This window comes from Callorhinus ursinus, unplaced genomic scaffold, assembly GCF_003265705.2.
Source record: "Callorhinus ursinus isolate GAN/ISIS: 27379988/994484 unplaced genomic scaffold, GSC_fseal_2.0 scaffold24, whole genome shotgun sequence".
Taxonomy (NCBI): Eukaryota; Metazoa; Chordata; class Mammalia; order Carnivora; family Otariidae; genus Callorhinus; species Callorhinus ursinus.
This window is the reverse complement of record NW_027397086.1, coordinates 27,344,808-27,361,545: the sequence shown is the minus strand read 5'-3', so window position 1 is coordinate 27,361,545 and position 16,738 is coordinate 27,344,808. Positions and strand designations below refer to the sequence as shown.

General features: G+C 38.6%; 1 long non-coding RNA gene across 1 annotated transcript in view; it reads left to right on the top strand.

Moving 5' to 3' along the window:
* LOC141369938 (uncharacterized) overlaps positions 1-16,294 on the top strand; it is a 37,707-nt gene extending 21,413 nt beyond the window's left edge. Inside the window, exons 3-4 of the long non-coding RNA XR_012373539.1 lie at positions 3,999-4,172; positions 16,135-16,294. This is a non-coding gene — a long non-coding RNA (uncharacterized lncRNA). The remainder of the gene's footprint in view (positions 1-3,998; positions 4,173-16,134) is intronic.
* Positions 16,295-16,738: the final 444 nt, after the last annotated feature.

Genomic DNA, 16,738 nt, shown 5'->3' with positions numbered 1-16,738 from the left:
ATGAAAAATAAAAAATGTTTTTTTTTTTAAAAGGGATTGATAAGATGTTGGTTGAAAAAGGGAAAAATAAAAATAAAAATAAAACAGTCAACAAAAATTAACTTTGATGAAATAATGAATCATGGTGAAAAAAAAAAAAAGCCATGAATCTATGTGCAGTATTCCCCTAGCGCTGGAGTTCTCCCATTCTCCTTGATCGATCAACTTGGTCTTGGCTTGCTGGCTGTTTGTGCTGATCTTCTGGGGGAGGGGCCTGTTGCTGTGGTTTGCAAATGTCTTTGCCGGAGGCGGAATTGCCCCGCCCTTGTGGGTCCGGGGTAAGGAAGCTGCTCCGGTTTGCTCTCAGGAGCTTTTGTTCCCTGCAAGCTCTCGGTAGAGCTTTGGAGGACCAGGGCAGAAATGGTCGCCTCCCAATCTCTGCCCGGAGGAGCTGAGAACTCGGGGCCCTGCTCCTCAGTGTGCCCCCAGAGAAAAGCAGTCACTTCCGTGTCCCCGGTCTCCGGCCACACTCCGTGCTCACCCGGCCTGTGACCGAGCGTTGCTATCTCTGGCACCCGACCCCGCACGGAGTCTCCAAACCCAGCAGATCCCTGCAGTGCATTCCCGCGCCGCTCCTCCCCGGGAAGGAAGGGGAGTCTCCCCGGATCTGCTGCTTGTTGGGTCCCTGCTGGGGGAGCCGGGCCCCGACTGGACCGCAGATCACAGTTTATGGCAACCCCGAGTTGAGAGCCCGCGACTCTGCTCCGTCTCTGCAGCCGGCTTCCCCGCTCTGATACCTGGGAGCTCTGCTGCACTCAGGCACCCCCGCTCTCTGTGACCCCAAGGGTCCTGAGACCACACTGTCCCGGGAGGATTCCACCTCCCGCTTAGCCACTGCAGCGACGTCCCTCAGCGGAGCCGACTTCTAAAAGGTCCGATTTTGTGCTCCGCGGCTCTATCACTTGCCAGAAGCGGCCGGCGGAGGCCCCTCCCCCGCCGTCTATCCTCCCGAATATCGCCTCGGATTCACTTCTCCGCACGCCCTACCTTCCAGTAAGTGGTCGCTTCTCTGTTCAGAGAGTTGTTGCTACTCTCCTGTTTGATCTCCTGTTGAGTTCGTAGGTGTTCAGAATGGTTTGATCCCTATTCAGCTGAATTCCTGAGACCAGACGAAATCTAGGTCTCCTACTCCTCCGCCATCTTGCTCCTCCCCCTTATTACTCCCTTCTTATGTGCTTTTTATGTCAAACTGTCTATGACATTTCTACTTAGATAGCTCACAGGATCTTCAGACTTAAGGTGTGTATAACTATGCTGGCCTCCCCTGACCCTGAGCCCAACCTGAAGTTTGCTCCCTCTTCCATGGTCCTGTTTACCACTGTCGATTACCCAGAAACCTAGCAGTCATCCTTCATACCTCTTTCTCTCTCAAACTTCTTACCAATTCTTTTGAGTATATTTATTAAATAAATTTCAATAAATTCATCACATTTATCCACATGCTGCTCATGCTAATGGTATCTCTACCCTGGAGTACAGCCTTCTAAGAGATATTTCCATAAGGATTTTTGTTTGTTTGTTTTTGGGTACAAATAATAGAAGACAGCTTAAATAATAAAAGACTTTTATTGGCTTTTTGGATTGAAAAGGCCAGAGTTAGGGTCAGCTTTCAGGTAAGACTTGATTGAGAATGTCACCAATGTTGCTAAAATTTTGGTTTCTTTCAATTTCTCCTCTTTCTGTGGTGTTATATTCCTCCTAAAACTGGATCAGCCTGTCAAATAAGCGGGCTACTAGGAGGTTTTAGGTCCTCATGCTGTCTTGTTCATGATCTTTAGGAAGAGAAAACATTTCTCCCAGAAACTTGTGTAGAATAGTGACAAAGCTTCTTTCCCAGTAGTCCTTTTTTTTTTTTTTTCCATTTACCCAGTTTGGGTCATGTGTCCTTCCCTGAAGTAGTCACCATAGTCAGAGGGATGGATTTTGTTGATTGGAGACTCACCTTAGAACTGAGGGGAAATAGATCCCACTCACACTCTATGGCCAGGGGAAATAACTTAAAGGCATTTTGGAGACTTGTTAACTGAGAAGGAAAGTACAAGGCAGCACACGTGACTTACCCACTACACTGCATTCACTCTAACCTCCCTCAAGTCTTTTCTCCACTGTGTAGGCAATGCAGTCTTTTAAAAAGAGAAATTGTGTTGTGTCACTCCTTTATTTAAAATCACTCTTGGCCTCACTTTGCTCCTTGGATAAAGATAAAAAATAATCCCCAACACTCCTTATAAGTTCCTTCTGGCTCTGCCTACCTCCCAACCTCATCTGTTACTATTATCTGCTTTTGGTCTCTATCCACTCACCCTGGCTGGCTCTTGTTCCTTCTCTTGGATTATCAGGGCTTTTTCTTGTCTCAGAGCCTTCAGATAGCTATGCCATCTACCTGGAATAATATTCGCTACTTTCTTCATCTGCACAACTCCAGTTCACCTGTGCTTTTCTGTTATAGTCCTTTTCACTGTTTAAAATAGGTTATAATGAGATAGTTGACCTAATGTTTGTTTTTTCCAACTAGACTGTAAGCCCCATGAAGATAAATATAGGGCTTGTACTTTTTAAGAACCAATGTGTCCTTGGTATCCAGCATAGTTCTTGGGCCTTGCTTAGTAAATATACTCACCACTTTCATTCTAACATCAAATAAAACCCCTCATCTGGTATCAATAGCAGTTCCCCCACCTGTCTCTGTTTGTTCATTTGTTGGATGGCACGACATTACCCATATTGTTATTTCCTGTGAGCAAGATCTTTCACTTCAAAGAGCCCAAATGTCCTCATATCTAACCAGAGAAAAAGATATTTATCTCTTTGGAAATTAAATTAGCCCAAGTATGTGTAAGTACCTAGAGCACTTGGTATACTTTGACAAATATTTGCTAACTTAAAATTGGAATCTGCATTTGCAGAACTTTCCATTAGGTGTCTGTCCTAACATTAGCCATGACAAATACCTGGATAACCCTTGAAAAGTTACTTTACTATTTATCTTTATAAATATTTGTTGAACACTCAGGATGTGTGTGGCATTTTCCCAGGCTATTGAGGGACAAGTGAGAAAGGGAATCTAGAAGACAGATAATACTACAGAGCTGCTAGTCTTATTTGTACTTCATCCCAACTTGACATTAATATATACATTTTGCACTGAAATTGTTTTCTATTATTAAAATCTGAATCTCATTATATACCAACCTACAAGGTCATTGTGAAGAATTTTAGGCCTTTGCTCTTGTTTTCATTTTCCAGGTTGTATTTATGCTTGGCTGGATTTATTCTTCAGATGTGCTTTGTTAAAAGCCCTATATCATAAGAAATAATCATTTTGACATGAATTATAATTTCAAGAATGGCTTTCTTAACATTCCTAAATATTCACTAAGGTAAATCATAGGAGAAGAGCAAGTAATATAGTTGCTCACTTTGGCATTATGTCATTATGTCATTTCATCATTTTAAAACTTATCTTTTTAATTATAAAAACAATGAATGTTCACTATAGAAAATTTGGAAAATATAAGGAAAAAACAAACATTTGTAATCTTACCACCCAAAGAGATAACCGCTGTTGACATTTTAATATTCTTTCTTACACACATACCCATGTGTGTGTGCACACACACGCACACATACGTGCACATATGCACGGACATCATTTCAAATAATTAAATGGAAGTCATAATATTCAGCCAGTTTTTTAAATGTGTTCTACTCAGCAATGAATTGTGATTTTAATTAATTCTTATCAGTTCCTATAGTTTTACCATTGTTTTTTTTGCATTTGTAGACCTATTACATAAAATATTTTGATCTCATTCTTGCAAATATTTATATTGTTGGTCTTGTTTTCCTGCCTAATTGCATTGACTTTCCAGAACGATGATAATTATTTGTGATAAAATATGCTTATCGTGTTCTTGACTTCATTTATTTTTTTAAAGATTTTATTTTTTATTTGACAGCGAGCGCAAGCAGGGGGAGCAGCAGAGGCAGAGGGGAGAAGCAGGCTTCCGGTGGAGCAGGGAGCCCAATGCGGGGCTTGATCCCAGGACTCCGGGATCATGACCTGAGCCGAAGGCAGATACTTAACGACTGAGCCAGCCAGCTGCCCCTGTGTTCTTGACTTTAATGGAATTGTACGTAACTATATGTATAAGTGTGTATGTGCATTTATGTGTGGTGTATGTGTGTCAGCATTGAGGGTATTACAGGAAAGGGTTCCTGTGAGAGTCTGTGATTGGTTGGTAGGGTGGGATAAGTAACCATCAGTAAAGATTAGGGGATTGAATAAATTCAGAACCGACAAATTGTTCCAGCTTTTGGGAGGCAAGGAAGGACTACAGGTGAGGGAAAACTAAAGACTGACTCACTAACACTTTTTTTCTAAGACAGTAGCAGCTGGCAGAAATTCATTTATATGCCATTTATTGGAGAGAAAGGGTGAGCCTGGATCTAGAAAGGGTACAAAGCTTTTAGAATCCCTTTTGCTGTATTGGAGGAACAACACTTGATAGGAGCCCCAGGATTGGTGCAGTAGTTAAATCAGACAAAGCCTGGTAGCACAGCAGGGCTTTTGCCCCCAGAAAATCCAGGAGGGAGGCCCGTGAGGTCCAAACCATGTGACTGGTGCAGAGGCCAGGCTAAGCATAAAGCTCTCAAGAAGAGAAAGCTGTCCTCCGTCACAGCTGTGTAACCAAATACAAGGAAGAAATGACACATGAAGATTCCTTGCTGCAGGTGCCATTGGTTCACTGAACTGTGATGTAAAGCCATGTAAAGCAGCATTCATGCTTAAGATTGAAAAAATTCCAACAACAACCAGATGTGCAGTGAGGGAAAACCTAGGCCTTAGTAGACCTTTTCTAATTCCAGCATGAGCAGATAAAGGAAAACCAGTATGGGATTCCTCAAAAAATAGGATGGCAAAACAAAGACATGAAAAATTCAGAAATACAAACTTTTAAAGATTTGCTTTAGGATAGTATTTGCTATAGGATTTATAAAATACTTTGTAGCATCTGCTTATGGGATTAACTAAATTTGTAGCATTTCATCAACTTTTTGTTGAAAGATCAAAATAATATAATGGGAGAGTCAATTGAGATGAACAAAAGAGCTTTTTTTGTTTTTGTTTTTTAAAAGATTTAATTAATTAATTTGAGAGAGAGTGGGGGAGGTGCAGAGGGGGAGGGAGAGGAAGAGAGAATCTCCAGCAGACTGTGCAGAGCCCGATGTGGGGCTCAATCCCAGGACTCTGAGATCATGACCTGAGCCAAAGCCAAGAGTGGGATGCTTAACTAACTGAGCCACCCAGGTGCCTCAAAAGAGCTTTTTGAAAGGCATGCAGAACTAAAGATGTGGAATAGAATTTAATTAAATTAAAAACATAGCTTCAGATTTAAAATCAGAGTGCAGAAGGGAAAAGAGATTTTAGGAAATTATGTAAGATATGCAGAACACAATTTTGAAGTGCCTTCTTGGGATATAGTAAAAAAGGATATGAAAATGTAAAGATGATAGAAAAATGATGGGAATGGAAAAGAGAGAAGATATTAAAAATACAAATAAATGCCATTTAAAGAGATCTGGAAAAATGGAAAATAAGTTACTTAAAATTTGTTTTACTCACTGGAAAAAACCACATGAATTTGTAAGTGAAAAGGACTCACTGCACCTAAAGTGAAAAATCCTGGTAAGATGAATAAATTTCATGGATAAAGGAAGAATCAATAGTGAGGGCCATGCCACTTGCAGCTTCTTTTTCTCACTATAGATCAATAATATTTGGAAGTGGCTCTGATGGGGCTCAAAGAGTAATATGGTTATACAAATAGGAAATCAGCAGGTATCAGGCTTTTGCTTGGCATGAGTTCTCACTAATAAGATGGGGTCACCACCCAAATGATGGGTAGTAATGTCGGGAAGGAGTTCCTCAGTCATACTGAGTTCAAGGAGAGAGAATCAAATACAGAAAAATGTCTATGGCTTCTCAACAAAGAAGTTGTTATCAAAAGACAACTGCTGAGGTTTCCCACAGTCCCAGATCCTTTCCTCATGTTGCTAGATTATGAAACTTTCCTTCATTTCATGATTTAAGAGGAATTTTGCATCACAAAGGAAACCATCAACAAAACACAGAGGCAACCTACTGAGTGGAAGAAGATATTTGTAAATGATATATCTGATATGGGATTAATATTCAAAATATATAAAGAACTTACACAACTCAACACCAAAACCCCCGAATAATGATTAAAAAATGGGCAGAGGACCTGAATAGACATTTTTCCAAAGAAGACATAAAGATGGCCAACAGACACATGAAAAGATGATTAACATCACTAGTCATCAGAGAAATGGAAATCAAAACCACAATGAGACATCACTTTATACCTGTCAGAATGGCTAAAGTAAAAAAAAAAAAAAACAAGAAATAATAAGTATTGTTGAGAATGTGGAGAAAAAGGAACCCTCATGCACTGTTAATGGTAATGTGAATTCATATAGCCACTGTGGAAAACAGTATGGAGGTTCCTCAAAAAATTAAAAATAGAATTACTATATGATACAATAATTCCACTACTGAGTATTTACCCAAAGGAAAGGAAAACACTAATGCAAAAAGATAAACCCACTCCTGTTTTATTGCAGCATTATTTATAATAGCCAAGATATGAGAGCAGCCTCAGTGTCAGTTGATAGTTAAAATGGATAAAGATGTTGAACACCCCCCCCCCCACACACACACAAGAATACTATGCAGCCATAAAAAGGATGAGATCTTACCATTTGCAATAATGTGGATGGATGTACCGGGTACTATGCTAAGTGAAATAAGTCAGACAGAAAAAGACAAATACCATATGAATTCCTTTATATGTGGAATCTAAAAACAAAACACATAAACAAAAAGCAGAATCAGAGAACCTATAAAATCAGAGAACAAAGTGCTGGTTCTCAGAGCGGGGGGAGATGGGGAATGGGCAAAATGGGTGAAGGGCAGTGGAAGATAAGGCTATGGAATGAATAAGTCATAGGAATGAAAGATACAGTGTAGGGAATATAGTCAGTGGTATTATAATAGTGTTGTATGGTGGCAGCTGGTAGCTACACTTGTGGGGAGCACAACATAACATAGAGTTGTTGAATCACTACATTGTACATCTGAAACAAATATAACATTGTGTGTCAACTAAACTCAAAATTTAATTAAAAAGGTAATTTAAAAAAATCAGTGGATCTGAACCCAAGTGATTTTTGCCTACATAATCTTGGGGTGCGGGGTGATTTCTTTGAATTATTTTGTTTTTATTCAAAATGAAAAAGCATAAACTACATAATCTTAGAATTGAGAAGTGAATTATTGATAGGTTGTTAGGTAACTGAATTACTTAAAATTCAGTTGTCTTTAATTAATTTAATTTAATTAAATGACAGAGACTTGGATTTAAACTTCTAAAAGGAGTATGAAGTCATGCTAACTGGCTTTTTTTAAAAAAAGAAGGTTTTATTTATTTATTTGAGAGGGAGAGCACAAGCATGGGGAGGAGAAAAGAGAGAGGGACAAGCAGATTCTGTGCTGAGCACGGGACTCGATCCCAGGACCCTGAGATCACGACCGGAGGCAAAATCAAGAGTTAGATGCTAATGGGGTGCCTGGGTGGCTCAGTCCGTTAAGCGCCTGCCTTGGCTCAGGTCATGATCCTAGGGTTCTGGGATCGAGCCCCTCATCAGGCTCCCTGCTCAGCAGGGAGTCTACTTCTCCCTGTGTGTGCTCTTTGTCTCTGTCTCTGTCTCTCTCAAACAAATAAATACATACATACATAGATAAAATCTTAAAAAAAAAGAGATGCTTAACTGATTGAGCCAGGTGCCCCATGCTAACAGGCTTTTTAACAATTTGTTGCTTATTAAATATTTAGTGAGATTCTGGTGAGTGGGGCTATAGTATCATATGAGTGGCTTCCAGACTTTTCTCCATAAAATTGAAGAGTTCAGGGTGATCCTATGACAATGATCCCTCAGAGTCAAGACTGTAAATATATGTAATATAAAGGACTTGCTACTGAAGTACCATAGGAGGCATATAGGAAATTCATGGCAGTGCCATACTTTTGTGCATTACCAATATCATTATTTACAGGTGATTTAGTTTTAAATTTCATTATAAAATCTCATTATTAAGTAGCAGCAAGTTCTAAAAGCTATTTAAGCTACTTATTCATTTGCTTAGTCTGTTTTTATACAGTATCTAATCTCTGACTTTTCTTAATGACTGTTGACATTGCTGTAAACTGGATCACTTAATCAGTGGATGGCATAAATGGAAAATCACTCTTCATGCTGCATTTCATTTTGCAATTATGTAACTCTACAGGCTCTTTTAGGGCAAGTAAGAAAGCCAAAGGGGGGAGGATTATCAAGCATATGTTATGAATATGAAAGAATTTCTTCAATTTCCTTCAATGTATAGTGCCTTTTGGGTTACTCTGGCTGGATAAGCTGAAAGGAGCTTTCTGCTTATACTATCCCAATAACAATATATTTTACTATATCATCTTTGATTTTAGTGTTATTTTGAATCTTCTTTTGTTATAGAAAGACTGTCATTATGAATTATGTAAATTATTTACATATGCACCTACGTAGGCATATCTTTGTAAATATTGCCATCCCTGCTTCATCGATCATGTCTGAGTATGTCTGACTCTTCTTATGCTGTAGCATTGGGAAAAAGTATGAAGTCAAAAGAGCTGTGTTTTTATCCCAAATCTACCACTTGCCAGCCATGACTGGGTACATGCCCTTCATTTTAGATCCGAGAGGGGATTTGATCATCACACAAACAAATGCTGAACAAAGTCAAGGAAATCCAAAAAAAAAAACTGTCTTTTGACAAACATGTCTGATCAGACTGCTCCTCATCTGATGAAAACAACAGCAACAACCACCTCAGCAACATCTGTCACACAACATGAAACCAATGGAAAAATTGTGGCAGAGCCAGGGAAAGGAAGAAAGGAAATAGCCTGGTTCAGAGGCTGAGGCTAAAAATTATGTGCATATGTAAATTATGAGGCTAAAATTATGCATATATATATCGTGTATGTATACATACACATATTTACAATATATATATCTTAAAAAAACTATTTGTTCATAAGAGTTATAGCTCTTTTGAAAAAGAAAAGAATAGCATATAAGGATAGATGGAGAAATAGAAATAAGCATTAACAGAGTCATAAAAGCAGAGATGTTTCCTGAAGGGAATCTATAAAAATGAAAAAAGAGAATAAAAAAAATAAAAAAAAAATCACATCTAGATACTTGCTGGTAAAATATACTCAGATGAAGAGAAAAATCTCAATGCATAAAATGTTTTCCTGCAAAGGAGTAAAAATCTGGCTGGCTCAGAATTCTTAGGGATGATAAGTGCTGAAGAACAATGGGACATGATTTCAAATTTCTATGAGGTAACTTTTGAGACTTCACAAATTTAATACCTATTTAAGTTAGGTTTCCTATGTAAAAGCAAGAGAAACACATTCTCATTTATGCAAAGTGTAGAGAAACACTTAAAACTATTGGATGCTTTACTCCGGGGACCCAAGAATGAGCAAAACATGGCATAAAAGATATTTGAAACCAGTCAAAACATAGGATTAAACCAAATAGTTACAGTAAAAATGAGTTTTTAAATTAAATGCAAATTTCAGAACTTTTTCTTGGAAGAGAAAATACATAATCTTACAATTTTAACAATTATTTGGACCAAGGATGTCATGTAAGGGGGGAATATATGTGATTAAAAGTGTCCCATAATGCATCAAAATCCAGGAGGCACAGAGAACCCCTTTCAAAATCAATAAAAATAGGTCAACACCCCAACATCTAATAGTAAAACTTACAAGTCTCAGAGACAAAGAGAAAATCCTGAAAGCAGCTCGGGAAAAGAGGCCTGTAACCTACAATGGTAGAAACATTAGATTGGCAACAGACCTATCCACAGAGACCTGGCAGGCTAGAAAGGACTGGCATGAGATCTTCAGAGCACTAAATGAGAAAAATATGCAGCCAAGAATACTATATCCAGCTAGACTGTCATTGAAAATAGAAGGAGAGATCAAAAGCTTCCAGGACAAACAAAAACTAAAGGAATTGCAAACACGAAACCAGCCCTCCAAGAAATATTGAAAGGGGTCCTCTAAGCAAAGAGAGAGCCTAAAAGCAACATAGACCAGAAAGGAACAGAGACAATATACAGTAACAGTCACCTTACACGCAATACAATGGCACTAAATTCATGTCTTTCAATAGTTACCCAGAATGTGAATGGGCTAAATGCCCCAATCAAAAGACACAGGCTATCAGATTGGATTAAAAAACAAGACACATCCATATGCTGTCTGCAAGAGACTCATTTTAGACCCAAAGACACCCCCAGATTGAAAGTGAGAGGGTGGAAAACCATTTACCATGCTAATGGACGCCAAAAGAAAGCTGGGGTGGCAATCCTTACATCAGACAAATTAGATTTTAAAACAAAGACTGTAATAAGAGATGAGGAACGACACCATATCCTACTTAAAGGATCTCTCCAACAAGAAGATCTAACAATTGTAAATATCTATGCCCCTAATATGGGAGCAGCCAATTATATAAGGCAATTAATAACAAAAGCGAAGAAACACATTGACAACAATACAATAATAGTGGGGGACTTTAACACCCTGCTGACTGAAATGGACAGATCATCTAAGCAAAAGATCAACAAGGAAATAAAGACTTTAAATGACACACTGGCCCAAATGGACTTCACAGACATATTCAGAACATTCCATCCCAAAGCAATGGAATACACATTCTTCTCTAGTGCCCATGGAACATTCTCCAGAATTGATCACATCCTAGATCACAAATCAGGTCTCAACCGGTACCAAAAGATTGGGATCATTCCCTGCATATTTTCAGACCACAATGCTTTGAAACTAGAACTCAATCACAAGAGGAAAGTCGGAAAGAACTCAAATACATGGAGGCTAAAGAGCATCCTACTAAAGAATGAATGGGTCAACCAGTAAATTAAAGAATTAAAAAAATTCATGGAAACCAATGAAAATGAAAACACAACTGTTCAAAATCTTTGGGATGCAGCAAAGGCAGTCCTAAGAGGAAAGTATATAGCAATATAAGCCTTTCTCAAGAAACAAGAAAGGTCTCAAATACACAACCTAACCCTACACCTAAAGGAGCTGGAGAAAGAACAGCAAATAAAGCCTAAACCCAGCAGGAGAAGAGAAATAATAAAGATCAGAGCAGAAATCAATGAAATAGAAACCAAAAGAACAGTAGAACAGATCAACGAAACTAGGAGCTGGTTCTTTGAAAGAATTAACAAGATTGATAAATCCCTCTGGCCAGACTCATCAAAAAAAAAGAGAAATGACTCAAATCAGCAAAATCATGAATGAAAGAGGAGAGATCACAACCAACACCAAAGAAATACAAACAATTATAAGAATATATTATGAGCAACTGTATGCCAGCAAATTAGATAACCTGGAAGAAATGGATGCATTCCTAGAGATGTATCAACTACCAAAATTGAACCAGGAAGAAATAGAAAACCTGAACAGACCTATAACCACTAAGGAAATTGAAGCAGTCATCAAAAATCTCCCAACAAATAAAAGCCAAGGGCCAGATGGCTTGCCAGGGGAATTCTACCAAACATTTCAAGAAGAATTAATACCTATTCTTCTGAAACTGTTCCAAAAAATAGAAATGGAAGGAAAACTTCCAACCTCATTTTATGAGGCCACCATTACCTTGATCCCAAAACCAGACAAAGACTCCATCAAAAAGGAGAATTACAGACCAATATCCCTGATGAACATGGATGCAAAAATTCTCACCAAAATACTAGCCAGTAGGATCCAACAGTACATTAAAAGGATTATTCACCACGACCGAGTGGGATTTATCCCTGGGCTGCAAAGTTGGTTCAACATCTGCAAATCAATCAACATGATACAATACATTAACAAAAGAAAGAACAAGAATCATACGATCCTCTCAATAAATGCAGAAAAAGCATTTGACAAAGTACAGCATCCTTTCTTGATCAAAACTCTTCAGAGTATAGGGACAGAGGGTACATACCTCAATATCACAAAAGCCATCTTGAAAAACAGTGAATATCATTCTCAATGGGGAAAAACTGAGATCTTTTCCCCTAAGGTCAGGACCATGGCAGGGATGTCCACTAGCACCACTGCTATTCAACATAGTATTAGAAGTCCTAGCCACAGCAATCAGACAACAAAAAGAAATCAAAGGCATCCAAATCGGCAAAGAGGAAGTCAAACTCTCACTGTTTGCGGATGATATGATACTTTATGTGGAAAACCCAAAAAACTTCACCCCAAAACTGCTAGAACTCATACACGAATTCAGTAAAGTGGCATGATATAAAATCAGTGCACAGAAATCAGTGGCATTCCTATACACCAACAACAAGACAGAAGAAAGAGAAATTAAGGAGTCGATCCCATTTACAATTGCACCCAACACCATAAGATACCTAGGAATAAATCTAACCAAAGAGGCAAAGGATCTGTACTCAGAAAACTATAAAATACTCATGAAAGAAATTGAGGAAGACACAAAGAAATGGAAAAACGTTCCATGCTCATGGATTGGAAGAACAAACATTGTCAAGATGTCAATGCTACCTAGAGCATTCTACACATTCAGTGCAATCCGCATCAAAATACCATCCACTTTTTTCAAAGAAATGGAACAAATAATCCTAAAATTTCTATGGAACCAGAAAAGACCCCAAATAGCCAGAGGAATGTTGAAAAAGAAAAGCAAAGCTGGCAGCATCACAATTCCGGACTTCCAGCTGTATTACAAAGGTGTCATCATCAAGACAGTATAGTACTGGCACAAAAACAGACACACAGATCAATGGAACAGAATAGAGAGCCCAGAAATGGACCCTCAACTCTATGGTCAACTCATCTTCGACAAAGCAGGAAAGAATGTCCAATGGCCAAAAGACAGTCTCTTCAACAAATGGTGTTGGGAAAATTGGACAGCCACATGCAGAAGAATGAAACTGGACCATTTCCTTACACCACACACAAATATAGACTCCAAATGGTTGAAAGACCTAAACGTGAGACAGGAGTCCATCAACATCCTAAAGGAGAACACAGGCAGCAACCTCTTCGACCTCAGCCACAGCAACTTCTTCCTAGAAACATCGCCAAAGGCAAGGGAAGCAAGGGCAAAAATGAACTATTGGGATTTCCTCAAGATAAAAAGCTTTTGTAGAGCAAAAGAAACAGTCCACAAAACCAAAAGACAACTGACAGGATGGGAGAAGATATTTGTAAATGACATATCAGATAAAGGGCTAGTATCCAAAATCTATAAAGAACTTATCAAACTCAACACCCAAAGAACAAATAATCCAATCAAGAAATGGGCAGAAGACATGAACAGACATTTTTCCAAAGAAGACATCCAAATGGCCAACAGACACAGGAAAAAGTGCTCAACATTGCTTGGCATCAGGGAAATCCAAATCAAACCTCAATGAGATACCACATCACACCAGTCAGAATGGCTAAAATTAACAAGTCAGGAAACGACAGATGTTGGCAGGGATGTGGAGAAAGGGGAACCCTCCTACACTGTTGGTGGGAATGCAAGCTGGTGCAACCCCTCTGGAAAACAGTATGGAGGTTCCTCAAACAGTTGAAAATAGAGCTACCATACGATCCAGCAATTGCACTACTGGGTATTTACCCCAAAGATACAAATGTAGGGATCTGGAGGGGTATGTGCACCCCGATGTTTATAGCAGCAATGTCCACAATAGCCAAACTGTGGAAAGAGCCAAGATGCCCATCGACAGATGAATGGACAAAGAAGATGTGGTATATATATACAATGGAATATTATGCAGCCATCCAAAGGAATGAGATCTTGCCATTTGCAACGACGTGGATGGAACTGGAGGGTGTTATGCTGAGAAAATAAGTCAATCAGAGAAAGACATGTATCATATGACCTCACTGATATGAGGAATTCTTAATCTCAGGAAACAAACTGAGAGTTGCTGGAGTGGTGGTGGGTGGGAGGGATGGGGTGGCTGGGTGATAGACATTGGGGAGGGTATGTGCTATGCTGAGTGCTGTGAATTGTGCAAGACTGTTGAATCGCAGATCTGTACCTCTGAAACAAATAATGCAATATATGTTAAGGAAAAAAAAAAGATAGGATGGGAAGAATGAAGGGGGGGAAATCGGAGGGGGAGACCAACCTTGAGAGATGATGGACCTGAAAAACAAACTGAGCGTTCTAGAGGGGAGGGGGGTTTGGAGGATGGGTTAGCCTCTCGGTGGGTATTAAAGAAGGCATGTTCTGCATGGAGCACTGGGTGTTATACACAAACAATGAGTCATGGAACACTACATCAAAAACTAATGATGTAATGTATGGTGATTAACATAACTAAAAATTTAAGAAAAAGCCCAACTGTAAGAAACCCTGAAACATTAATTATAAGAAATGTACTACAGTAATGCAAGATGTTAATAATGGGGGAAACTAGGGGAGTACAGTATACAGGGACTTTATAATTCTGACTCAGTTTTTCTGTACATGTAAAATTGCTCAAAAAATGTCCATTAAGAAAAAAGAAAAAAGAAAGATAAAATCTAAAAAAATAAGTGTCCCATAAATTTTTACACACACGCGCACACACCACTGTTCTTATGTAGTCAGTTGCTGAATGGAGGAGGGATGGTTGGTGGCCAGCATCTGTGCACCAGGTGCCTCCTGCCTTTATACCATTTGTTTACAGCTGGCTTGCTTCTGATTGGCCAAAGGGTACATTCTGCTTGGTTGTACCAAATCAGTTGTTAAATGTTTCAAATACCATCTAGGTTGAATGAAGGAAGGAACAAATGAATTATTAGAGTTGATTTCTTCTCTTATCCTTACCCTATATTCTTTTGGATGTTTTTATCCTCGCATTTAAGAATCTCCAAGCAAGTGTATGTCTTATTTACACCAAACGAAATTCTGCCTCTCCTTCCTTCATATAAACCACTATATTCCATTTTTTGCAGCTGCCTACCAAGTCTGAGACAACCAGAATGTTGCATTTGTCTTTGTTTGAAAGAATATCAAAATTTCTTTTTTCTCTACCCACACCCTACGTGATGGTGTATAACCATCTGAGATTATTATCTTTGAATCTTTTGTTAATATTGTCTCATGGACAGGTACCTTGGAGATTATCGTAATTCCTACCATGTCATGCTGGCTAGGTCTCCTTAGTAGGTAGTTACATACATCGCTTTATAATTTTTCTCTCTCCTTAATAGATACATTGACTATTAAGATTAGAAGGCTTTGTGGGCATTGTGTTGTCATTTAAAAAGTGACTTGGATGAAAGTAGCTCAGTGATTTGGTTTAATTATGCTGAAATGAGGCAAAGCTTCAGCCAGTGTCTAGATCTCCATTTTCAGGACCTTTTACTCAGATTAGTAGTTCATTTTTGTACAAACATATGCTTCCTTGTACTATTCACATGTGCTGCATTTCTAGCCCAGAGCTTATCATTTTGGTGCTTCAGATTGCAGTCCAGAAATCTAAATTTCTTTCTTTGACACCATCTGCATAGCCAGCCTTTAACCTCACATAGCCTCCTTTCTCTTTGAAACTCCCAACTGTTCTTGGAAGAAGCAATGACAACACCACCTGTGCCCTCTCAGATTCCTAGTCCCGACTTTCCGGTCCCAAAAGATGTTTCCTGGAGAATACTTTTTTGTCTTATTAATTAATTAATATTTATTGAGCAGCTATTGTGTGCCAGAAACTGCACCTGTCGGTTCCTTCCCAGTTAAATAACTGAACTTGAGGCATTTCTTTTGCAATATGCAGACAAATAAGTTGCCTTTCTCCCTACTAAGGGATTTCTCTCCTGGTTTTTGTGTAAAATTCTAGAGACACACTTAAGATAACCTGGAATAATATTTCCACTTCATTTTTTAAAACTTCTACTTTTTCTTTTTTAGGTAAGCCATATGAGTTCGTTCAGACACGTTAGAAAATTCAGGTAAGCACAAAAGAGAAAAATGTTTTATATGTGCATGTATTAAAAAGATCTGGAAGAATGTACTCTAAATGGAACCTTTCTGTGACATGGGATTTGAGGTGGGGCGGAGGGGAGGCTGGAAAAGATATTTGGTTTGTTCACTTCTAAATGGCTTGAATTTTTATGATCATATATTGTTTTTATAATTAAAAGATCTAAATGTACAGTATGAAACAAAAAAGATCAAGGTCATCTGGAGTTGGCAGGCAGTCTTTTCAATTGAGTGACATATGGGAAGAAAACTTAAAAGACTAAGCTCTACTTATGTTTAATTGTTAGGATTTTATTAGGTTCAGAATGTGGCTTGTGATTTATTGGTGATGTTTTGCCTTGAGTACACTATCAAGAGACAATTCTAAAGGACGCTGGTATGGGTTGAATTGTGTCCCTCCAAAAAGATATGTTAGAGTTCTAACTGCTATTACCTCAGAATGTAACCTTATTTGGAGATAGGTCTTTACAGAGATCATCAAACTAAAATGAGATAATTAAGGTGGGCCCTAATCCAATATGACTGGTGTTCT